Source organism: Bubalus kerabau, chromosome 6 (assembly GCF_029407905.1).
Source record: "Bubalus kerabau isolate K-KA32 ecotype Philippines breed swamp buffalo chromosome 6, PCC_UOA_SB_1v2, whole genome shotgun sequence".
Lineage (NCBI taxonomy): Eukaryota > Metazoa > Chordata > Mammalia > Artiodactyla > Bovidae > Bubalus > Bubalus kerabau.
Window position 1 is genome coordinate 95,727,984 of NC_073629.1, and position 26,639 is coordinate 95,754,622.

The 26,639-nt window shown below is 38.7% G+C and overlaps 1 long non-coding RNA gene across 1 annotated transcript in view; it reads left to right on the forward strand.

Moving 5' to 3' along the window:
- Positions 1-26,639, forward strand: part of LOC129655469 (uncharacterized) — an 80,004-nt gene that overhangs the window by 6,251 nt on the left and 47,114 nt on the right. Inside the window, exon 2 of the long non-coding RNA XR_008716012.1 lies at positions 7,166-7,242. This is a non-coding gene — a long non-coding RNA (uncharacterized LOC129655469). The remainder of the gene's footprint in view (positions 1-7,165; positions 7,243-26,639) is intronic.

Here is a 26,639-nt window from a genome sequence, read left to right on the forward strand (position 1 = left end):
TCTAACTGTTGCTTCCTGACCTGCATATCGGTTTCTCAAGAGGCAGGTCAGGTGATCTGGTATTCTCATCTCTTTTAGAATTTTCCACAGTTTATTGTGATCCACATAGTCAAAGGCCAGAGAAGACATACAGATAGCCAAAAAGCACACGAAGAGATGCTCACATTGCTAGTTATTATAGAAATACAAATCAAAGTTACAATGAAGTATCACTTCATACAAGTCAGAATGGCCAACATCAAAGTTTACAAACAACAAATGCTGAAGGGGTTTGGAGAAAGGGCACTGTCCTACACTGCTGGTGAGAATGTAAACTGATATAGTTACTATGGAGAAGAGTATGCAGGTTCCTCAGAAAAACAGAAACAGAGCTACCATTGTTGTTGTCCAAGTTATTAAGTCTTGTCTGACTCTTTGCAACCCCATGGACTGCAGCATGCCAGTCTTCCTTATCCATCACTGTCTCCCAGAGTTTGCTCAAGCTCATGAACATTGATTTGGTGATGCCATCCAACCATCTCATTCTTTGTTGCCCCCTTCTCCTCCTACCTTCAATCTTTCCCAGCATCAGAGTCTTTTCTAGTGAGCAGGCTCTTCACATCAGGTGGCCCAATTATTGGAGCTTCAGCATCAGTCCTTCCAATGAATATTAGGGTTGATTCTCTTAGGATTGACTGATTTGATCTCTTTGCAGTCCAAGGAACTCTCAAGAGTCTTCTCCAGCACTACAGTTGGAAACTATCTTCTCTCTTCCTTCTGTACTATTTCTTTCCCATCCCTCTATTGATCTTTTCCCTTAACATATACATATACCAATCAAAAGTCCCTTCCATCTTCAAGATAAATAACACCTTTATCCTTCTTCACAGCCAAGCATCTTGGAAGTTTTTCACTGTCACTACTCTGCTTTTTCAAAAGCAGAGACATTACTTTGCCAACAAAGGTTCGTCTAGTCAAGGCTATGGTTTTTCCTGTGGTCATGTACGGATGTGAGAGTTGGACTGTGAAGAAAGCTGAGCTCCAAAGAATTGAAGCTTTTGAACTGTGGTGTTGGAGAAGACTCTTGAGAGTCCCTTGGACTGCAAGGAGATCCAACCAGTCCATTCTGAAGGAGATCAGCCCTGGGATTTCTTTGGAAGGACTGATGCTAAAGCTGAAACTCCAGTACTTTGGCCACCTCATGCGAAGAATTGACTCATTGGAAAAGACTCTGATGCTGGGAGGGATTGGGGGCAAGAGGAGAAGGGGATGACAGAGGATGAGATGGCTGGATGGCATCACTGACTCGATGGACGTGAGTCTGAGTGAACTCCGGGAGTTGGTGATGGACAGGGAGGCCTGGCGTGCTGCGATTCATGGGGTCTCAAAGAGCTGGACACGACTGAGTGACTTATCTGATCTGATCTGATCTGACTCTGCTTTTTCACTTCCCAACTCACTCTAATATTACTTCTGTCCTTGCAATTCCTCTAAAGCTGCTCTCACTAATGTCAACATTGATTTCCACATTACCATGGCCAATGGACACATTTCTTTCTTTTAAAAATTTATTTATTTTAATTGGAGGCTATTTACTTTACAATATTGTGGTGGTTTTTGCCATACACTGACATGAATCAGCCACAGGTGTACAAGTGTCCCCCATCCCGAACCCCCTCCCACCACCCTCCCCATCCCATCCCTCTCGGTTGTCCCAGTGCACCAGCTTTGAGTTCCTTGTTTCATGCATCAAATTTGGACTGGTGATGTATTTTACATATGGTAATATACATCTTTCAATGCTATTCTCTCAAATCATCCCACCCTCACCTTCTCCCAGAGTCCAAAAGACTGTTTGGACTTTATCTCTGTGTCTCTTTTGCTATCTCACATACAGGGTCATCATTAACCATCTTTCTAAATTCCATATATATGTGTTAATATACTGTATTGCTGTTTTTCTTTCTGACTTAATTCATTCTGTATAATAGGCTCCAGTTTCATCCACCTCATTAGAACTGATTCAAATGTGTTCTTTTTAATAGCTGAGTAATAGTCCATTGTGTATAGGTACCACAGCTTTCTTATCCATTCAACTGCTGATGGTCATCCAGGTTGTTTCCATGTCCTAGCTATTGTAAACAGTGCTGCAATGAACATTGGGGTACATGTGTCTCTTTCAATTCTGGTTTCTTCAGTGTGTATGCCCAGCAGTGGGATTGCTAGGTTGTATGGCAGATCTGTTTTCAGTTTTTTAAGGAATATCCACACTGTTCTCCATAGTGGCTGTCCTAGTGTGCATTCCCAGTGTAAGAGGGCTCCCTTTTCTCCACATCCTCTCCAGCATTATTGTTTGTAGAATTTTGATAGCAGCCATTCTGACTGGTTTGAGATGGTACCTCATTGTGGTTTTGTTTGCATTTCTCTGATAATGAGTGATGTTGAGCATTTTTTCATGTGCTTATTAGCCATCTGAATGTCTTCTTGGAGAAGTGTCTGTTTAGTTCTTTGGCCCATTTTTTGATTGGTTTGTTTGTTTTTCTGGTATTGAGCTGTATGAGCTGTTTGTATATTTTTGATATTAATTCTTTGTCAATTGTTTCATTTGCTATTATTTTCTCCCATTCTGAAGGCTGTCTTTTCACCTTGCTTCTAGTTTCCTTCATTGTGCAAAAGTTTTTAATTTTAATTAGATCCCATTTGTTTATTTTTGCTTTTATTTCCATTACTCTGGGAGGTGGGTCATAGAGGATCTTGTTGTGATTTATGTCAGAGAGTGTTTTGCTTATGTTTTCCTCTAGGAGTTTTATAGTTTCTGGTCTTACATTTAGATCTTCGATCCATTTTGAGTTTATTTTTGTGTATGGTGTTAGAAAGTGTTCTAGTTTCATTCTTTTACAAGTGGTTGACCAGTTTTCCCAGCACCACTTGTTACGAGATTGTCTTTTCTCCACTGTATATTCTTGCCTCCTTTGTCAAAGATAAGGTGTCCATAGGTGCATGGATTTATCTCTGGGCTTTCTAATTTGTTCCATTGATTTATATTTCTGTGTTTGTGCCAGTACCATACTGTCTTGATGACTGTAGCCTTGTAGTATAGTCTGAAGTCAGGCAGATTGATTCCACCAGTTCCATTCTTCTTTCTCAAGATTGCTTTGGCTGTTTGAGTTTTTTTTTGTATTTCCATACAAATTGTGAAATCATTTGCTTTACTTTTGTGAAAAATACCGTTGGTAGCTTGATAGGGATTGCATTGAATCTATGGATTGCTTTGGGTAGTATACTCATTTTCACTATATTGATTCTTCTGATCCATGAACACGGTATATTTCTCCATCTATTTCTGTCCTCTTTGATTTCTTTCACCAGTGTTTTCTAGTTTTCTATATATAGGTCTTTTGTTTCTTTAGGTAGATATATTCCTAAGTATTTTATTCTTTTCATTGCAATGGTGAATGGAATTGTTTCCTTAATTTCTCTTTCTGTTTTCTCATTGTTTGTGTATAGGAATGCAAGGGATTTCTGTGTGTTGATTTTATATCCTGCAACTTTACTATATGCATTGATTAGCTCTAGTAATTTTCTGGTGGAGTCTTTAGGGTTTTCTATGTAGAGGATTATGTCATCTGCAAACAGTGAGAGTTTTACTTCTTCTTTTCCAATTTGGATTCCTTTTATTTCTCTTGCTGCTCTGACTGCTGTGGCCAAAACTTCCAAAACTATGTTGAATAGTAGTGGTGAGAGTGGGCACCCTTGTCTTGTTCCTGACTTTAGGGGAAATGCTTTCAATTTTTCACCACTGAGGATAATGTTTGCTGTGGGGTTTATCATATATGGCTTTTATTATGTTGAGGTATGTTCCTTCTATGCCTGCTTTCTGGAGAGTTTTTAGCATAAATGAATGTTGAATTTTGTCAAAGGCTTTCTCTGCATCTAATGAGATAATCATATGATTTTTATCCTTCAATTTGTTAATGTGGTGTATCACATTGATTGATATGCAAATATTGAAGAATCTTTGTATTCCTGGGATAAAGCCTGCTTGGTCATGATGCATGATCTTTTTAATATGTTGTTGGATTCTGTTTGCTAGAATTTTGTTGAGGATTTTTGCATCTATGTTCATCAGTGATACTGGCCTGAAGTTTTCTTTTTTGTGTGTGGCATCTGTCTGGTTTTGGTATTAGGGTGATGGTGGCCTCACAGAATGAATTTGGGAGTTTACCTTCCCCTCTGCAATTTTCTGGAAGAGTTTGAGTAGGATAGGTGTTAGCTCTACTCTAAATTTTTTGTAGAATTCACCTGTGAAGCTGTCTGGTCCTGGGCTTTTGTTTGTTGTAAGATTTTTTATTACAGTTTCTATTTCCGTGCTTGTGATGGGTCTGTTAAGATTTTCTATTTCTTCCTGGTTCAGTTTTGGAAGGTTATACTTTTCTAAGAATTTGTCCATTTCTTCCAAACTATCCATTTTATTGGCATATAGTTGCTGATAGCAGTCTCTTATGAGCCTTTGCATTTCTGTGTTGTCTGTTGTGATTTCTCCATTTTCATTTCTAATTTTGTTGATTTGATTCTTCTCCCTTTTTTTCTTGATGAGTCTGGCTAATGGTTTATCTATTTTATTTATCTATTCAAATAACCAGCTTTTAGTTTTGTTGATTTTTGCTATAGTCTCCTTTGTTTCTTTTCATTTATTTCTGCCCCAATTTTTATAATTTCTTTCCTGCTAACCCTGGGATTCTTCATTTCTTCTTTTTCTAGTTGCTTTAGGTGTAGAGTTAGGTTATTTATTTGATTTTTCTCTTGTTTCTTGAGGTAAGCTTGTAATGCTATGAACCTTCCCCTTAGCACTGCTTTTACTGAATCCCATAGGTTTTGGGTTGTCATGTTTTCATTTTCTTTTGTTTCTATGCATATTTTGATTTCTTCCATGATTTGTTGGTTATTCAGAAGTCTGTTATTTAGCCTTCATATGTTTGTATTTTTAATAGTTTTTTCCTGTAGTTGACATCTAATCTTACTGCATTGTGATCAGAAGAGATGCTTGAAATGATTTCAATTTTTTTGAATTTACTAATGCGAGATTTATGGCCCAGGATGTAATCTATCCTGGAGAAGGTTCCGTGTGCACTTGAGGAAAAGGTGAAATTCATTGTTTTGGGGTAAAATGTCCAATAGATATTAATTGGGCCTAACTGGTCCATTGTATCATTTAAAGTTTGTGTTTCCTTGTTAATTTTCTGTTTGGTTGATCTATCCATAGGTGTGAGTGGGGTATTAAAGTCTTCCACTATTATTGTGTTACTGTTAATTTCCCCTTTCACATTTGTTAGCATTTGCCTTACATATCGCAGTGCTCCTATGTTGCGTGCATATATATTTATAATTGTTATATCTTCTTGGATTGATCCTTTGATCATTATGTAGTGTCCTTCCTTGTCTCTTTTCATGGTCTTTATTTCAAAGTCTATTTTATCTGATATGAGTATTGCTACCCCTGTTTTCTTTTGGTCTCCATTCACATGAAATATCTTTTCCCATCCCTTCACTTTCAATCTGTATATGTCCCTTGGTTTGAGGTGGGGCTCTTGTAGACAACATATATAAGGGTCTCATCTTTGTGTCCATTCAGCCACAATGGTGGACATTTATCATGTTCCTTTACATGCTGAATATTTCTCTGCCTTTTCATTTTGTTTAGATTGTGTTTGGGGGGGCCCTTTCTGTAGGCTGGAAGTTTGTGGTTCCTTTTTATTGTGGAGGTTCCTCCCTGTGGGTGGGGCTGGACTAATGGCTTGTCAAGGTTTCCTGGTTAGGGGAGCCTGTGTCTGTGTTCTGGTAGGTGGAGCTGGATCTCTTCTCTTTGCAGTGCAATGAAGTGTCAATGGACACAATTCAGCAGTAATGACCCTATTGATCCTTCCATCATTCTTATAATCCTTCTCTTCCTCAACTTCTATGCATAATTTTCTTCAGGTTTCCGGTTCTTTCTCTAATCTTCTTGTCAGGCTCATCTTCTGATGCCCATCTCCTAAATGTCATACTTCTCTAAGATTCTATTTTAAATCTTTTTTTTCCTCACATTACTTGAGTTGAGTTACTTTATGAATCTATGGCTTTAACTTATATGCTGAAGACTTACTTAACTTTCTTTTCAGTCAAGACATCTAGTAGAAGCTCCAGAATTTTTTACTCAACAAGCTATCACATCACTCCTCCTAAATGTACTATAAACAATTCAAATTCAATATACTGAAAACTGAACTCAAATTTACTTCTACACATACAGGATACATATGCAACCATATTCCAGACCATTACATTCTCAATCCATGTTCTTTATCTGAGCATGGAAAATTATTTAAGTGATTAGTTTCACAATTTTTCCAAGGATAATTAAATAATTAGTACTATTCCAGATGCATGGGAAATTAATTCATTGCACATAATAGATATCTTAAGACATAAGGGCTTAATTGTCTCATAGAACTCAGTTGAGATAGGTGCTCATTTACTTTCTCTATCTGTGCACCAAATTATGTAGCTTTTACCTCTTTCTCTGAGCTTCCCTGGTAGCTCAGACTATAGAAGAATCTGCCTGCAATGCAGGAGACACAGGTTCGATCCCTGGGTTGGGAAGATACTCCAGGATTCTTGCCTGGAGAATTTCATGGACAGACCACAGGGTGGCAAAGAGTCAGACATGGCTGAGTGACTAAAACTTTCTTTCACTACCTCTGTCTCTGGTATCCTCCATTCCTCCTTCTCTCACCCTTGTTAGTTTATGTGTTCATGCTTTTCCAATTGACTATTGCAAATAACCTACACATCTGGTTTGGCCCAAATCTAACTCTCTGATTTCCTGACACTTTCCTTTAGGCTTATTATGTAACAGACATACATGTACCTCTCTGAATGTGGTGCAGTTTCCTGAGCTGAATTCCCTACCTTTACAGTTTCCTCTCTGGTATCCCTTCAATCAAGCTAGTAGGTTTTTTCTTTTCTCTCTTTAATTACACAAGCAAATGATGAGTATACATTCTTTACAAAGGATTCAGGTAACACAAAAGTACACAGAGTAAAAATTAAGTATTCCTTTATTTTGCCCTCTCGCCTCCGAATTACAAACACACACTTCCTTCTCTACAGGTAACTATTAATAACAGTCTCGTTTGTATCCTTTCAGGCTAAATTCTACTTATTCATCAACTGTAAGCTTAACTACATTTCCTTCTGAAGCTCTCTCTGACTTTCAAAGACAGGGTGAGTTAATTCCTATTTTCTTCTTTAAAACCTTGTATTTGCCTTTATCTAAGTATCATGAAGTATTTTGGTTGTTTAACTTTTTGTTTATACCCAGTCTGAATTGTAAAATCCTGAAAGTGGGGTTTCCTTTTTAATCTTTATGTTCTCCAGTTTGTCACAGTGTTTCATACATTTTTGTGGAAGTATTACACTGCCTTTGTTCTTGTTATCTAGTGGGGAGACAAATTATTCTAGGGAGAGGAGTAGGGTGTTAAAGGATCAGGTTTAGGAACATCTTCTAGGTAATGTGTGATTCCTATAAGAGTGAGTAGAAGTAGACTAGAAGAAAAGGGTGGAGAAGGCAATGGCAACCCACTTCAGTACTCTTGCCTGGAAAATCCCATAGATGGAGGAGCCTGGTAGGCTGCAGTCCATGGGGTCACTAAGAGTTGGACACGACTGAGTGACTTCATTTTCACTTTTCACTTTCATGCATTGGAGAAGGAAATGGCAACCCACTACAGTGTTCTTGCCTGGAGAATCCCAGGGACAGGGGAGCCTGGTGGGCTGCCGTCTATGGGGTGGCACTGAGTCAAACACGACTGAAGCGACTTAGCAGCAGCAGCAGCAGAAGAAGAAAAGGGAGTGTGTCCCACAAACAGAGTGACACACAAATATTAATGCATGTTTAAAATCTTAAAAAGAGGTGACTAAGTATTACTACACCACATTATTATATTAACATATTCAAAATTTTTAAATATTTTTATGAGCTAGAGGCTTATCATTCTAGCTATAATCTAGCTTATAGCTATAGCTATAAGCTAGAGTACAGAGAAAGAAATTAAGGCTTAATGAATGTATCACACATCATCAGTGCCAGCCCATATTCTGTTGTCCCACCCTAGAGGCTACCTGCAGGTTCATGTGCCAATTTCCATTAAGGCTATGCTGATGGCTTCCTATCTCAATTGTTTGTCTTTCTGCCTGAGGATTTTCTCTAGCAGTAGGCATAAGCTACTCGAAGGAAGGCTGCCTAGGGAAGTACCAGAGAATTAACAATACCAAAAGAAACTGTCAACCACTAAGAGAAGAGAATTAGTACCCCATGCCTTATTTCAGGGTCTTAGCTGTAGGAGAATCCAACTTAAGATAAAGAAGTTGCTTAAATTCATACACAGCTAATAAACAGTGAGGTTTGGTCCATCTGACTCTGTGTAACCTACACTCTATTACATTTATAGTCACTCAGTCACATCCAACTCTTTAAGACCCCATTGACTACAGCCCACCAGGCTCCTCTGTCCATGGGATTCTTCAGACAAGAATGCTGGAGTGGGTTGCTATGTCCTCCTCCAGGGTATCTTCCTGATCCAAGAATTGAACTCCTATGTCTTCTGCATTGCAGGCAGATTCTTTACTTCTGAGCCACCAGGAAAGCCCCTATTACATTTATATCACCTCCTAACTTGTTTTGAGCTTTCTCTTTCCTATTGGTCAGGCCCATAATTAAATTTATATGTAGTATAAACTTAGAGTGGGATTATAAAAGTTCAAGAAAAGAATACTAGTTTTGAATACACATTCCTGACAGAGAATAAAATGAATTACATTTTGAAAAATAAATCTGATGGATTAATAACAGAAAATATATTCAAGTAGAATTGGTTGCTCTTCTCACTTTCTCTGCTATCCTGGCATACCCCATTTTATTGTGCTTCACAAATATCACACTTTTTTGTTTTGGCAAACTGAAGGTTCATGACAATACTGCATTATCAAATGATGCCCAGCATTTTTAGCAATGAGGCATTTTTAATTATGTTATGTACATTGTTTTCTTAGACATAATGCTATTGCACACTTAACACACTACAGTATGGTGTAAATATAGCTTTTATATGCATTGGGAAACCAAAAAAAAAAATTGTGCTACTCACTTTATTGCTCTATTCACTGTATTGTCCTAGTCCGAAACTGAACCTGCGCTACCTCTGAGGTATTTACACCTTTCTTAAAATTCAGCAAACCTTAATTTTGGAATAAGTCAGCCACACATATTATTTTATACCCTGAAAGTTTACACTTCATTTCCATTACAGCCCCTGCAAAAGTAAGGTCATACACAAAGGAGAGGTTATTGATCATTACTTCAATTAGCAAGTGGTAGGAAATTATTTTCTTGCCAGAGTGTTCAGGCACACATCAGTCAGTTCAGTTGCTCAGTCGTGTCTGACCCTTTGTGACCCCATGAATTGCAGCACGCCAGGCCTCCCTGTCCATCACCAACTCCCAGAGTTCACTCAAACTCATGTCCATCGAGTCGGTAATGCCATCCAGCCATCTCATCCTCTGTCGTCCCCTTCTCCTCCTGCCCCTAATCCCTCCCAGCATCAGAGTCTTTTCCAATGAGTCAACTCTTCACATGAGGTGGCAAAAGTATTGTAGTTTCAGCTTCAGCATCAGTCCTTCCAAAGAACACCCAGGACTGATCTCCTTTAGAATGGACTGGTTGGATCTCCTTGCAGTCCAAGGGACTCTCAAGAGTCTTCTCCAACACCACAGTTCAAAAGCATCAATTCTTCAGCACTCAGCCTTCTTCACAGTCCAACTCTCACATCCATACATAGCCTTGACTAGATGGACCTTCGTTGGCAAAGTAATGTCTCTGCTTTTGAATATGCTATCTAGGTTGGTCATAACTTTCCTTCCAAGGAGTAAGCATCTTTTAATTTCATGGCTGCAATCACCATCTGCAGTGATTTTGGAGCCCCCCAAAAATAAAGTCTGACACTGTTTCCACTGTTTCTCCGTCTATTTCCCATGAAGCGATGGGACCAGATGCCATGATCTTCGTTTTCTGAATGTTGAGCTTTAAGCCCACTTTTTCACTCTCCTCTTTCACTTTCATCAAGAGGCTTTTTAGTTCCTCTTCACTTTCTGCCATAAGGGTGGTGTCATCTGCATATCTGAGGTTATTGACATTTCTCCTGGCAATCTTGATTCCAGCTTGTGCTTCTTCCAGCCCAGCGTTTCTCATGATATACTCTGCATAGAAGTTAAATAAGCAGGGTGACAATATACAGCCTTGACGTACTCCTTTTCCTATTTGGAACCAGTCTGTTGTTCCATGTCCAGTTCTAACTGTTGCTTCCTGACCTGCATACAGGTTTCTCAAGAGGCAGGTCAGGTGGTCTGGTATTCCCAACTCTTTCAGAATTTTCCACAGTTTATTGTGATCCACATAGTCAAAGGCTTTGGCATAGTCAATAAAGCAGAAATAGATGTTTTTCTGGAACTCTCTTGCTTTTTCCATGATCCAGTGGATGTTGGCAATTTGATCTCTGGTTCCTCTGCCTTTTCTAAAACCAGCTTGAACATCAGGAAGTTCACCGTTCACGTATTGCTGAAGCCTGGTTTGGAGAATTTTGAGCATTACTTTACTAGTGTGTGAGATGAGTGAAATTGAGTGGTAGTTTGAGCATTCTTTTTCATTGCCTTTCTTTGGGATTGGAATGAAAACCGACCTTTTCCAGTCCTGTGGCCACTGCTGAGTTTTCCAAATTTGCTGGCGTATTGAGTGCAGCACTTTCACAGCATCATCTTCCAGGATTTAAAATAGCTCAACTAAAATTCCATCACCTCCACTAGCTTTGTTCGTAGTGATGCTTTCCAAGGCCCACTTGACTTCACATTCCAGGATGTTTGGCTCTAGGTGAGTGATCACACCATCGGGATTATCTTGGTTGTGAAGATCTTTTTTGTACAGTTCTTCTGTGTATTCTTGCCACCTCTTCTTAATATCGTCTGCTTCTGTTAGGTCCATACCATTTCTTTATTCAGCCCATCTTTGCATGAAATGTTCCCTTGGTATCTCTAATTTTCTTAAAGAGATCTCTAGTCTTTCCCATTCTGTTGTTTTGTTCTATTTCCTTGCATTGATTGCTGAGGAAGGCTTTCTAATCTCTCCTTGCTATTCTTTGGAACTCTGCATTCAGATGCTTATATCTTTCCTTTTTTCCTTTGCTTTTCACTTCTCTTCTTTTCACAGCTATTTGTAAGACCTCCCCAGACAGCCATTTTGCTTTTTTGCATTTCTTTTCCATGGGGATGGTCTTGATCCCTGTCTCCTGTACAATGTCACGAACCTCAGTCCATAGTTCATCAGGCAGTCTATCAGATCTAGTCCCTTAAATCTATTTCTCACTTCCACTGTATAATCACAAGGGATTTGATTTAGGTCATACCTGAATGGTCTAGTGGTTTTCCCTACTTTCTTCAATTTAAGTCTGAATTTGGCAATAAGGAGTTCATGATCTGAGCCACAGTCAGCTCCCAGTCTTGTTTTTGCTGACTGTATAGAGCTTCTCCATCTTTGGCTGCAAAGAATATAATCAATCTGATTTCGGTGTTGACCATCTGGTGATGTCCATGTATAGAGTCTTCTCTTGTGTTGTTGGAAGAGAGTGTTTGCTATGACCAGTGCATTCTCTTGGCAAAACTCTATTAGCCTTTGCCCTGCTTCATTCCGTATTCCAAGGCCAAATTTGCCTGTTACCCCAGGTGTTTCTTAACTTCCTACTTTTGCATTCCAGTCCCCTCTAATGAAAAGGACATCATTTTTGGGTGTTAGTTCTAAAAGGTCTTGTAGGCAGGCATCAATCGCTGGATCGCTCAGTCGTGTCTGACTCTTTGCGTCGCAGTGGACTGTAGCTCACCAGGCTCCTCCGTCCATGAGATTCTCCAGGCATGGATACTGGAGTGGGTTGCCATTTCCTTCTCCAGGGGATTTTCCTAACTCAGGGATCGAACCTAGGTCTCCCGCATTGCAGGGCAGACGCTTTAACCTCTGAGCCACCAGGGCATCAGGCATAGGGAGACCAAAAAAGGGTTATCTCAGTATTTCAAACACCATTCTGCAACTTTTTAGAGTCAGCAGTTTCTTCATCATTTTAAGATTCTGGTTTTGCCTTACAAACATGGCAAGGGGATCCTCATTGCAAACCTACGAACTGTAGCCCGCCAAGGCTCCTCTGTCCATGGGGATCCTCCAGGCAAGAATACTGGAATGGGTTGTTGTGCCCTCCTCCAGGAGATCTTCCCAACCCAGGGATCAAACCTGCGTCTCATATCTACCTGCATTGGCAGGCAGGTTCTTCACCACTAGCGCCACCTGGGAAAACGTTGCAAACCAGAGTCAACTAAAGCAGAGCTCTCTCAAGAACCCTAGATTAGAGAGGGAAGTCGACTCCAAAATCCTAAAGCCTAGTGGCTGCCAAAGAAAGGGAGCAAAATAAAATGAGGGCGAAAACAGGTGCCAGGCGTTAACTCACCCCTGCAGTAGGAGACTCCATTGAAGATGCCAAACTTCACAGGAGATAGAGGCACAGAGGCTTTTTTTTTTTAAATATAGAGTTTGCAGCTTGTTGGAACAGCAGAAAGAGAAAAGAGGAAAGATCTTCTAGGGAAGGGAGGAGCAAGAAGGCTCACAACACCAACTGCCATCGTGGCACGAACTACCAGCGCCGCACCCACTGTGCGCCTTTGGGACTGAGCGGTGCCTCAGCGGCCGGCCGGAAGCCAGAGTCTCGCAGCCGGAAGCAGGAGCCTGGCAGGCTTGGAAGCCTGGACCCAGCACGCAGTGCCAAGTCAAGATGTGAGGGCGAGAAACCTGGGGCAGGGAGGTTGGAAGTTGGAACCTCATTCAAAATAGCTCGGTCGCGCGCTGGCACCAGCCCCTGAGCTGATGTTATCTCAGGGAAGGGGACCAAGCCTTCTAATGTGCTGCCAGACGGCTCCTTCGAGTCTCTTTCGCAGTCCCCATTCTGGCCTTTGGTTCTTATGAGGTACTTGTTCTTGCAGCCTGCGAAACCCTAACAGTGTGTTAAGCCCTTCCAAGTCCCTGTCCTGAGAGCTTCACCAACAACTATATATGAATTTTATATTTATATACATAAAAATATATTTAATATATATTAAATTCAATGAGAATTTATTAAATAGCTATTATGTACTAAGCTCTGTTCTAGGCTTTGGTCATAGAAAGTTGAATCAATCTTTGTCTTAGAGATCTGAGCTCTGAGTCTTGGTGGGGGAAAGGGACAGAGCACAAAACAATTATCTTTAAAGGTATAAGATGAATAATGGTAAATGCTACGCACAGATTCAGAACAAGTGGGACTACAGGAGACAGAGAACTGAACTGTATGTCTAGAGGGAATTGAAAACACTTTGTAGAGGAAGTAACTTGTAAAGTAAGCAGTAGAAGAGGAGGGGTTATGTTTACAAGTGGAATTCTGGCTTAAGGTTTGAACTTTCTAACAGGTCTCAGTTGAGTGCTTTGCTCCATTTTCTCTTGCTTTCCAGTTCACTTTGCCTTCTACTCACCAGCTCTTGTTCTGTTTTCTTGGAAGTAGCCAAGGCCAAGGTATTTCACTTATGAATGATAATTGCTTCTTATTAAAATACCTATTTCTGCATTGACAGCCCTTGTAAATAATTTTCTTTCTTTCTTTCTTTTTTTTTAGAATTTGTTTTAGCCAAGTCAACAAAGCACAGTTCCTATGGCTCATCTCCTAGAACACAAAAATAGCTTCACCATGTCCATACAGATGTTTAAAATGGTATTCATTAAAATGAAATTCCACCTGTAATAGAAAACAGAAAGTGGATGCAAAACATTCGAATGTTTTACGCTGGCAGTGCTTGCTGTTGCCTTCCATTTCTTGAGGAATGTATATTTGTGGGTAAAATCTTACTAATAAAAATGCGTTTCTGGCTTTGGTCTCTAACCATAGGGCTTATTAGTAATATTGACAAACAATCATCCTAGTTCATTATGAAAGTCATAGTCATGACCAAAAAAAAACCACCAAAAACCTATCTCTAGGGCGGATGCCTTCTTACCAATGAACAAAGTTATCTCATGCAGGAAATTAATGACTGTCCCACACTGGTAACAGAAATGAACATTTACTAGTTATCTTCTGTGTCAGGTGCCTTACTTTTTTACAAGGACCCTATGAAAGAACTATTATCCTCATTCTGTAGATAAATTGAGACTGAGCAATCTGTTAAATAACTTGCTCAAAGTTATAACTACATTGGCTCAAAGTTTACAACTACAATGGAGTCCAGGACTCTGATTCCTAAGCCAACATACTTTTTCCAGTATTTCACACCGTCTTTATAGCGATGCAGGCACATAGGGGTTAAAAACCCTACCTTATCAAGTGGAGTATCTGGGATGTAAATCAAGGTCAGTCTGTGTCTACATATTTCTATGTATTTTTGGCCTTTGCTTCCAAGTTCATTCAGCCCCATTTATGGTATAGAGGAGAAGGCTGTCTAGTAAAATAGACAGTGTTCTAAGTTGTAACTAGCAACTAGCACTAAGTGCCAGCCTGTATGATTCTATTTACATGAGATACTTAAGGTACTATATACATGAGATACTTAGTCTAATGGCACCCCACCTCAGTACTTTTGCCTAGAAAATCCCATGGACAAAGGAGCCTGGTAAGCTGCAGTCCATGGGGTCGCTAGAGTCGGACATGACTGAGCAACTTCACTTTCACTTTTCACTTTCATGCATTGGAGAAGGAAATGGCAACCCACTCAGTGTTCTTCCCTGGAGAATCCCAGGGATGGGGGGAGCCTGGTGGGCTGCCGTCTATAGGGTCACACAGAGTCGGACACAACTAAAGCAACACAGCAGCAGCAGCAGTCTATACCTAAGATACTTAGGTATAAAGTGGAACTTTATACCTATTAAACAATAACTTCCCATTCTCCTCTCCCTTTAGGCCCTGCCAACCACTATACTATTACACTTTGTTTCTTCATGATTTTGACTAAGTATCTCATGTAAATAGAATCATACAGGCTGGCACTTAGTTACTGTTAACAGAAAAACTATATAGACTGGTGAAAATACATGAATCATTTTCAAATAAACAGAAGTAGATTAACTTCTTTACTACTTCATATTTTTCATGTTCTTTCATTGATCAATGCAATAAATTTTGTTGATCTCTTACTTTGTGTGAAACAGAGGATCAATCAGACCAAAATTCCTGTCTTCATGGAGTTTGCATTCTGGTTGGAGATGCAGGCAATAAGATAAATATAAACCAGTAAAATATGTTGCATGTTAGATGCTAAGTGTTAAATACAAAAGTGAAGTAATGAATGGAGGTAAGATGTATGTGGTAGTTCAGTTCAGTTCCGTTCAGTCACTCAGTTGTGTCTGACTCTTTGCGACCCCATGAATCGCAGCACACCAGGCCTCCCTGTCCATCACCAACTCCCAGAGTTCACCCAGACTCACTTCCATTGAGTCAGTGATGCCATACAGCCATCTCATCCTCTGTTGTCCCCTTCTCCTCCTGCCCCCAATCCCTCCCAGCATCAGAGTCTTTTCCAATGAGTCAACTCTTCGCATTAGGTGGCCAAAGTACTGGAGTTTCAGCTTCAGCATCATTCCCTCCAAAGAAATCCCAGGGCTGATCTCTTTCAGAATGGACTGGTTGGATCTCCTTGCAGTCCAAGGGACTCTCAAGAGTCTTCTCCAACATCACAGTTCAAAAGCATCAATTCTTCGGCTCTCAGCCTTCTTCACAGTCCAACTCTCACATCCATACATGACCACAGGAAAAACCATAGCCTTGACTAGATGGACCTTTTTTGGCAAAGTAATGTCTCTGATTTTGAATATGCAATCTAGGTTGGTCATAACTTTCCTTCCAAGGAGTAAGTGTCTTTTAATTTCATGGCTGCAGTCACCATCTGCAGTGATTTTGGAGCCCAAAAAAATAAAGTCTGACACTGTTTCCACTGTTTCTCCATCTATTTCCCATGAAGCGATGGGACCGGATGCCATGATCTTTGTTTTCTGAATGTTGAGCTTTAAGCCAACTTTTTCACTCTCCACCTTCACTTTCATCAAGAGGCTTTTGAGTTCCTCTTCACTTTCTGCCATAAGGGTGGTGTCATCTGCATATCTGAGGGACTGTTGCATTTTTAGGTAGGATAGCCAAGGAGGACCTTACCTAAAGCAGACAGGAGAAAGAATCAAGCTGTTATGTGTGGGGAGTACATGTGAAGAGATGGAATATCAAGTGCAGAGGCCCTAAGGCCAATGTGGCAGGAACAGAATATGGAAGTGGTAGATAGTAAGATGAGGTTGGAATGATAAAGGGAAAGAGTTTAGATCATGAAAGACTTTGTGAGTCATAATGAAGACTTTGACTTTTACTCTGAGATGAGAACTGTTGAAGGATATTGAACTGATGAATAAGCTAATTTGCCTCAGTTTGTTGTTGTTGTTGTAAAATACATGTCACATAAAATTTACCATCTTACCTGTTCAGTAGTATTAAATACATTAACATTGATAGGCAGTGATCACCATCATCTATCCCCATAACTCTTTTTATCTTGTAAAAGTGGAACTTTATACCTATTAAACAATAACTTCCCATTCTCCTCTCCCTTTAGGCCCTGCCAACCACTATACTATTACACTTTGTTTCTTCATGAGTTTGACTAAGTATCTCATGTAAATAGAATCATACAGTATTTCTTTTTTTGTGACTGGCTTATTTAACTTGGTGTAATGTCTCCAAGGTTTATCCATGTTGCAATATATGGTAGAATTTCCTTCCTTTTTAAGGCTGAATAATATTCCATTGTATGTATATACCACATTTCTTCATCCAGTTATATGTTGATAAACTTTTAAGTTATTTCTGTATCTTGGCTATTGAGAATAATGATGCCATGAACATTGATGTACAAATATCTCTTTGAGACATTTCTTAAAATTCTTTTGGGTAACTACCCAGAAGGGGAATTGCTAAATCATGTGATAATTCTGTTTTTAACTTTTTGAGGACCCTTTATACCATTTTCCACAGTGGCTGGGCATTTTATATTCCCATCAACATTGCACAAGGATTCACATCCTCACCAACATTTATTTTCTGGTTTCTGTTCATTTGTTTTTGAATATTAGCCATTCTGTTGATGTGAGGCAGTATCTCATTGTAGTTTTTATTTGCATTTCCCTAATGATCAGTGATGTTGAGATCTTTTCATATACTTATTGGTCATTCATGTATCTTCTTTGGAGAAATGTCAGTATTCAAGTGCTTTGTCCATTTTTGAACTGGATTGTTTGCTTTTTGTTGTTGAGTTTGAGTTGTCCATTCTAGATGTAAATCCTTTATCAGATATATGGTTTGCAAATTTTCTCTCCCATTTTGTGCATTGCTTTTTTACTCTCTGGGTAGTGTCTTTTGATGTACAAAAAGGATCTGATATGCAAAAGAATTGGTAATAGTTCTTCCTTAAAAGTTTGGTGGAATTCACCAGTGTAGCCATCAAGTCCAGAGCTTTTCTTTGTTGGGAGATTTTTTATTATGGTTTCTGTCTCCTTACTGGTCTGTTCAGGGTCTCCTTATAGGTCTGTTCAGGTTTTCTATTTCTTTGTGATTTAGTCTTGGTAGGTTTTGTGTTTCTAGGAATTTGTCCATTTCATCTAGGTTATCCAAATTTTTTCCATATGATCTTTTATAGTACTCTTATAATATTTTTATTTCTATAGGGTCAATAATAATGCTTGCCTTTCTGATTTTAGAAATTTGAATCTTCTTTCTCTTTTTTTCTTTTTAGTCATCTGCCTAACAATTCGTCAATTTTGTTGATCTTTTTGAATAATTAAGCTTTGGTTTCACTGATTTCTCTATTGTGTTTATCTTTCTCTATTTTGTTTATCTTTGCTCTCATCTTTATTATTTCCTACCTTAAGCTAGCTTTGGGGTTCTTTGTTCTTTATCCAGTTCCTTAAGTTTTGAAGTTAGGTTCTTGATTTCATACCTTTCTTGCTTTTTAATTTAAGTATTTATAGCTGTAAACTTCCTGCTGAGCCCTGCTTTCTCTGCATTCCATGTTTTGGTATGTTGTGATTTTGTTTTCATTTTTCTCTAAATATTAGGTTGGTGCAAACATAATTGCAGGTTCAGACAATTAATTTTAAATCATTATAACTAGGCTCAAACACATCTTTATTAATCAAAATAGGAATCATTACAATCAACACGTTTTTTTGTCAACAAGAATTAAGTTTGTTTATTCCTCTAGCATAAAATTCCAAGCATTGCGATTTCATGAACCCTTAGAAAGCATTTTCTGCTTTCTGTGGTTGTGGAAGCATTTTCCCTGCAAAAAGTTGTCAAGATGCTTGAAAAAGCTGTAGTCAGCTGGTGAGAGGTCAAGTGAATATAGCAGATGAGGTAAAACTTTGCAGTCCAATTCATTCAACTTTTGAAGTGTTGGTTAAGCAACATGTGGTCGGGTGTTGTCGTGGAGAAGAATTGGGTCCTTTTGGTTGACCAATGCCAGCTGCAGGTGTTGCAGTTTTCAGTGCATCTCTTCCATTTGCTGAGCATACTTCTCAGATATAATGGTTTTACTGGGATTCAGAAAGCTGTAGTGGATCATACCACCAGCAGACTACCAAACAGTGACTATGATCTTTTTTTGGTGCATGTTTGGCTTTGGGAAGTGCTTTGGAACTTCTCCTCAGTCCAACCACTGAGCTGGTCGTCACCTGTTATTGTATAAAACCCACTTTTTGTCCCAAGTCACAATCTGACCAAGAAATGATTCACTGATATTGTGGAGAATAAAAGAAGACAACACTTTAAAATGATGATTATTTTTTGATTTATGGTCAGCTCATGAGGCACCCACTTATCAAGCTTTTTCAGCTTTCCAACTTGCTTCAAATGCCAAACAATCTTAGAACGGTTGGCATTGAGTTCTCCAGCAACTCCTCATGTAGTTGTAAGAGGATCAGCTTTGATGATCCTTTCAAATGGTCATTGTCAACTTCTAATGACCAGCCACTGCACTCTTAATCTTCAAGGCTCTTGTCTCCTTTGCAAAACTTCTTGAACCACCACTGCACTGTGTGTTTGTTACCAGTTCCTGGGTAAAATGCCTTGTTGATGTTGAAAGTTGTTTCCACTGCTTTACAACCCATTTTGAACTCAAATAAAGAAAATTGCTTGAATTTGTTTTTTGTCTAACATCATTTCTCTATTCTAGAATAAATAAAAAATAAACAGCAAGTAATAAGTCATTAGCTAAAAAACATAAAATGAGAAATGTGCATTAAAATGATGTATAACATAACTACATTTATTTAAGAATGTATTCCAATATCAAATGGCAAACTTCAACAATGCAAAACCACAATTACTTTTGCACCAACCTAATAGCTGGATATCCAGAGTGAGTATATGTCACCCTAGGCATGCCCATCTCAGATTTAAGGTCCTTGAGGAACCAGGGAAGTCAGAGTCAGAGGGCTTGGGGAGCAGGGGTTTAACTCCATTGTTTATTTTTAAGCACCTGTAAATTCAGGTGATTCAACACTCAAAAGGTAAGTGAGTGAATAATGAAATATCTACCTTCTGTTATGATTCCCTTCTACTCAAGCAACTGGTGTTAGCAGTTTCATATGTATGGCTGCTTAGTTTTCCATCCCATGAATATGTGGACATAACAAGCTCTTAGTTGATGAATGTCAACTTTTTGCTAATACAACTGTGGCGTAATGAATAACCTTTTATATATGTCATTTCTTATCAGTTCAGTTCAGTTGCTCAGTCGTGTCCAACTCTTTTTGACCCCATGAACCACAGCACACCAGGGCTCCCTGTCCATCACCAACTCCCAAACCCAAACCCATGTCCATCAAGTCGGTGATGCCATCCAACCATCTCATCCTCTGTTGTCCCCTTCTCCTCCTGCCTTCAGTCTTTTCAAATGAGTCAGCTCTTTGCATCAGGTGGCCAAAGTACTGGAGTTTCAGCTTCAACATCAGTCCTTCCAATGAACACCCAGGACTGATCTCCTTTAGGATGGACTGGTTGGATCTCCATGCAGTCCAAGGGACTCTCAAGAGTCTTTTCCAACACCACAGTTCAAAAGCATCAATTCTTTGGTGCTCAGCTTTCTTTATAGTTCAACTCTCACATCCATACATGACCACTGGAAAAACCATAGCCTTGACTAGATGGACCTTTGTTGGCAAAGTAAAGTCTCTGCTTTTGAATATGCTGTCTAGGATGGTCATAACTTTGCTTCCAAGGACTAAGCGTCTTTTAATTTCATGGCTGCAATCACCATCTGCAGTGATTTTGGAGCCCAGAAAAATAAAGTCAGCCACTGTTTCTACTGTTTCCCCATCGATTTTCAATGAAGTGATGGGACCAGATGCCACGATCTTAGTTTTCTGAATGTTGAGCTTTAAGCCAACTTTTTCACTCTCCTCTTTCACTTTCATCAAGAGGCTCTTTAGTTCTTCTTCACTTTCTGCCATAAGGGTGGTGTCATCTGCATATCTGAGGTTATTGATATTTCTCCTGGCAATCTCGATTCCAGCTTGTGCTTCTTCCAGCCCAGCGTTTCTCATGATGTACTCTGCATAGAAGTTAAATAAGCAGGGTGACAATATACAGCCTTGACATACTCCTTTTCCTATTTGGAACCAGTCTGTTGTTCCATGTCCAATTCTAACTGTTGCTTCCTGACCTGCATACAGGTTTCTCAAGAGGCAGGTCAGGTGGTCTGGTATTCCCATCTCTTGAAGAATTTTCCACAGTTTATTGTGATCCACACAGTCAAAGGCTTTGGCATAGTCAATAAAGCAGAAATAGATGTTTTTCTGGAAATCTCTTGCTTTTTTGATGATCCAGCAGATGTTGGCAATTTGTTCTCTGGTTCCTCTGCCTTTTCTAAAACCAACTTGAACATCTGGAAGTTCATGGTTCACATATTGCTGAAGCCTGGTTTGGAGAATTTTGAGCATTACTTTACTAGCGTGTGAGATGAGTGCAATTGTGCAGTAGTTTGAGCATTCTTTGGCATTGCCTTTCTTTGGGATTGGAATGAAAACTGACTTTTTCCAGTCCTGTTGCTACTGCTGAGTTTTCCAAATTTGCTGGCATATTGAGTGTAGCACTTTCACAGCATCGTCTTACAGGATTTGAAATAGCTCAACTGGAATTCCATCACTTCCACTAGCTTTGTTCATAGTGATGCTTCCTAAGGCCCACTTGACTTCACATTCCAGATGTCTGGCTCTAGGTGAATGATCACACCATCATGATTATATATCAATAAATCTGTGAGATAAGTTCATAAGTGAAATTGTTGGGTTAAAGAATATATTCATTTGTAATTTTAATAGATTTTGCCAGCTGTCTTCCATAGAAATACCACTATATACTTCCCTTAATAATATATGAGGACTTCCATTTTCACATATAAGGAACTTGGAAGTTGCCACTCCATCCTAACAATAAGTAAAAAGCTGACAGGTTGAAAAATAGAAAACTGAAGACACAGGGTCAGAAAGACAATTAAATACAAGGAGTCACAGTTTATCAGAGCAGAGACTCCTGCCTAAGCAGAAAATGAACCAGAAACCAGTGTCAGGGTAGGAGACCCTGAACTGTAATTGTGAATTGCTGGAGCCTCAAAATGGGCCTGTCTGAGAGTCAAAAACTCCAAGGAATATAGTCATAGGGGAGCACTCGGTGTTGTTCAACCAAGAGTTCAACCAAGTTCCCACAGCAAATATCTGAGAAGAATCCCTTCATGTTTCCAGCATGAGGATGGAAAAAGGAACCAGTTTGAAATATGCCATATCATTCTGTTCTTTTTGTCAAGACCTGCCATCAGGGAAAACTGTTTAAACAGAGCCTAATCTGCTGAGATATTATCAGAGCCTACTCTGGGGGGAAGGGAAATGCTCAATTCCAGCTCCCTCTAGCCATTCTGCCTCACTCAAGAGGGGAGAAAAAAAACTGAGATACTCGTGAAATTCACAGTCCAGTGGCATAGGCTCCCTGAAAGATTAAGATCTAATCATAGGACTGTTTCCCCTCCCCTGACACCTTACTAGCATAGTTCTAAAAGTATCCTTAAAACAGTTCCTTTTACCTAGCATATCATGTCTCATTATCAAGAAAAAACTACAAGGTATACTAAATGGCACAAAACACACTTTGAACACATAGAGCTAGAATCAGAATGAAATGTGACAGGGAATTTGGAATTATCAGAATGGTAATTTAAAACAAAGATCGAACCCGGGTCTCCTGCATTGTAGACAGACGCTTTACCGTCTGAGCCACCAGGGAAGTCCTAATATACTAAGGACTCTAATGGATAAAGTAAAGCTTGCAAGCAGAGATGTGCAGTGTAAGCAGAGAGATGAAAATCCTAAGAAAGAGCCAAAAATAAATACTAAAGATCAAAAACACTATAACAGAAATGAAGAATGCCTTTAATGGACTTAACAGTGGATTAGACATGACCAAAGAGATAATCTTTGAGCTTGAGGATATAGCAATGGAAGCTTCTAAAACTGAAAAGAAAAGAGAGAAAAGCCTGCAAAAACAGAACAGAATATCCAAGGACTGTAGTACAACTACAGAAGCTATAATGTACGTGTGATGGGAATACTAGGAGAACAAAGAGAAAGGACCAGAGGACATATTTAAAATAATAAAGACTAAGAACTTCCTCAAATTAATGTCAGACACCAAATCACAGATCCAGGAACTCAGATACCATCAAGCAGGATGAATGCCAAGAAACTTTTTTTTTAAATGAATTATAGAAGATCAAAGATAAAGAAAAAATTCTGTAAGAAACCAGAGTAGGGGAAAACCTTACCTATAAAAGGACAAAGATTAGTTATATCCAACTTCTCCTCAGAAACCATACAAGCAAAAAGAGAGTGGAAATAAATATTTGAAGCATTAAGAGTAAAAAATAACAACTTAGAATTCTATACCCTATAAAAATGAAGGATAAATACTTTCTGAGACAAACAAAAATTGAGAAATTTGTTGATAGTAGATCTGCACTATAAAAAAAATCTAAAGAAGTTCTTTAGAGAGAAGAAAAATCATGTAGGGCAGAAACTCTGATCTACATTAAGAAAGGGAGGTCATCAGAGAAGGAATATGAAATAATTTAAATTTTTTCTTTTTCTTCATTGATCTAATAGGAAAAAATTTTGTTCAAAACAATGTGTTTAGTTATGTGTGTGTGTATGCCTACGTATAAGTACAATGAATAACAAAATGATACAAAAGATGGGAGGGGGGAATTAGGATTATTTTCTTATGGTACTCCCACTATCTATGAAGTGTTACAATATTGTCTGAAAGTGGACTTAGATGTAAATATGCATTCCAAACTCTAAAGCAATCATGAAAACCAAATTTTTAAGTATAACTGATGTGCTTAGAAAGAGAAAATGGAGGGAATTCCCTTGTGGTCTAGTGGTTAGGACTCCACACTCTCACTACCAAGGGTCTGGGTTCAATCCCTGGTCAGGGAACTAAGATCTCACAAGCCATGCAGTGTAGCCAGGGAGAGAGAGAATGGAATCATACAAAATGCTGAATTAAAACAATGTATGAGAATGCCTCTATTTTTCAACGTCTTCACGAAGTGGTATAATATTCAATTTTTTGTCACTATAAGGAAACAATATCACAGTGTAGTTTTAAGTTATTTTTTCTTATTATCAGGAAGTTTTTTTTAATGTCTCTGCTTTTTATTTATTTATTTTTTTATTGTAGTGGTTTTTGCCATACATTCACATGAATCAGCCATGGGTGTACATGTGTCCCCCATCCTGAACCCCCTCCCACCCCCACCCCTCATCCCATCCCTCAGGGTTGTCCCAGTGCACTGGCCCTGAGCGTCCTGTCTTAATGCATTTAAAATACGTGTATTTTATTTCTGCAAACTGTCTGTTGCTTGGAGATATTTTAAAGGAAAAAAAGAAGTGAATTCCAGAAATTTTTTTGATGATATTGTAGACCAGAAAATACTTATGTCTAAAATTAAAATTTTAGATTATTTTGAAAAAAATTCCAAAAGAGAATTGGGGAGATTTGTAAAGAACAGTAATCTATCTATGTATGATGGCAGCAGTGACCTAGCTGCTCACACAACAGAGCAAAATCGAACAATTTCTATCAAATCTCTAGTACATTTATCTTCATAATAAATGGGTCAGAGAATTTGTGTCTAAAAGACAGGATGGAGTGACATCAGCTAGATGGCAAGTCCTTGTTTCCTCACAGATACACAGATTTAACAATAACATAAGTAACAAAATATCCTTATGAGCAGTATATAATTCAGTTAAGAAGTTACAGTACTCCAAACAAGCACAAGGCTGAGATCAGCTTCATCTAGAGAGGTTACACAGAGCAAATTTTCTTTACCTGTATCACAACTAAGCACTAAGAGAGACTGTGATTCCTCTTTTTTTGGAGGGAGGGAGAAGAAGTAGGGCAAACTTCTACATCTCTGGTCTTTCAGTGGACTGCCAGAGGGATCAGCTTCAGTCCCATTTCACGTGGATCACAGAAAGAACTGGCATAATACAGTTGTCTGTTGTGGCTAAAGGAATGGACAGCATTTCTGCAGCTGGCATGGCTCTGCAAGGTTGAAAAAGGCACATAACTGATGCTTCTCAAAGGGAGGGAAAGGAGTATAGCATGTCCCCAAAGTTAGCAGTCTTTCAGTGTACCACCCAAGGGGCTGGTTTCTATCTCACTTCATACAGAGGACTGACATGATTGACATAAATCCAGCAAGAAATGGTGTGGCCAAAATAAATAAATAATAATTAAAAGAGTTGGCTTTTTAAAAAGATTAAAAAAATTGACAAACCCTTGGCTAGGCTAAAAAAAAAAAAAGAAGACTGAACTAAATAAAATCAGAAATGGAAGAGCAGAATTACAACTGATGCCACAGAAATTTAAAAGATTGTAAGTAACTATTATGGGCTTCCCCGGTGGCTCAGCAGTAAAGAATCCACCTGTAATGCAAGAGACCCGGGTTTGATCCCTGGGTTGGGAAGATACCCTGGAGGAGGGCATGGTAACCCACTCCAGTATTCTTGCCTGGAGAATCCCAAGGACAGAGGGGCCTGGTGGTTTACAGTCCATAGGGTTGAAAAGAGTTGGACATGACTGAAGTGACTGAGCACTCAAGTAACTATTATGGACAGTTATATGCAATCAAACTGGGTAACCCAGAAGAAATAGCTAAATTTTTAAAAACACATAATTCACCAAGACAGAATCATTAAGATTTAGTAAACATGAGCAGACCAATATCAAATAAGATTTCATCACTTAAAAAAAAAAAACTCCCAATGAAGAAAAGCCCAGGATCAGATGGCTTCATTGGTGACTTCTATCAGATATTTAATAATTAGCACTAGTCCTTCTTAAACTTTCCAAAAACTGAGGAAGAGGGAACATTTTCAATCTCATTTTATGAAGCCAGAATTACTCTGATACCAAAGTTAGACAAAGACTACAAGAAAACTACGGACCTATATCCCTAATGAATATAGATGTAAAATTTCTGAAAACAAAGAAACAACGCTAACAAACTGAATCTAACAGCTCATTAAAAGAATCATACATCATGACCAAGAAGATTTTTCCCTGAAATGTAAGGATGGTTCACCACATGCAAATCAGTTAATGTGATTCACCATATTAGGTGATTGAAGAATAAAAATCAGATGATCATCTCAATAAAGCCAGAAAAAACACTTAACAAAATTTAACACCTTTTCATGATAAAAACTCTCAACAAAGTAGGTACAGAAGGCATTTACTTCAACATAGCAAAGGACAAGTGTGGAAAGCCCAGAGCTAACATCATACTCAACAGTGAAAAATTAAAAGCTTTTCCTTTAAGGTCAGGAATGATGCAAAGATGTCCACTTGCTTCACTTTTTTTCATCATAATCCTGGAAGTTATAGCCAGAATTATTAGGCAAGAGAAAGAAATAAAAGATACCCAAATCAGAAAGGAAAAAGTAAAATTACCTCTATTTGCAAATCACATGATCTAATGTATAGAGAATCCTCAGGACTACACACACACACATACACACACACACAAAACTATTAGAGCTAATAAATGAATACAATAAAATTATAGGGTACAAGATCAATATATAGATATAAGTTGTATTTCTATACACTAGGAATGAGTCATCTGAGAAGGAAAAAGAAAACAATCCCATTTACAATAGTGTCAGAAAGAATAAAATACCTAGGAATAAACTTAACCAAAGTTTAAAGATTCATACTATAGAAACTATAAATCATTGATGAAAGAAATTAAGACATAAATGAATGGAAACACTTCCTGTATTTATGGATCAGAAGACTTGATATTGTTCAAATGCCCATATTGCCCAAAACAATCTACAGATTTGATGCAGTCTATATCAAAATCCCAATGGCAGTTTTTTAAGAAATACAAAAAAAGCAATCCTGAAATTCATA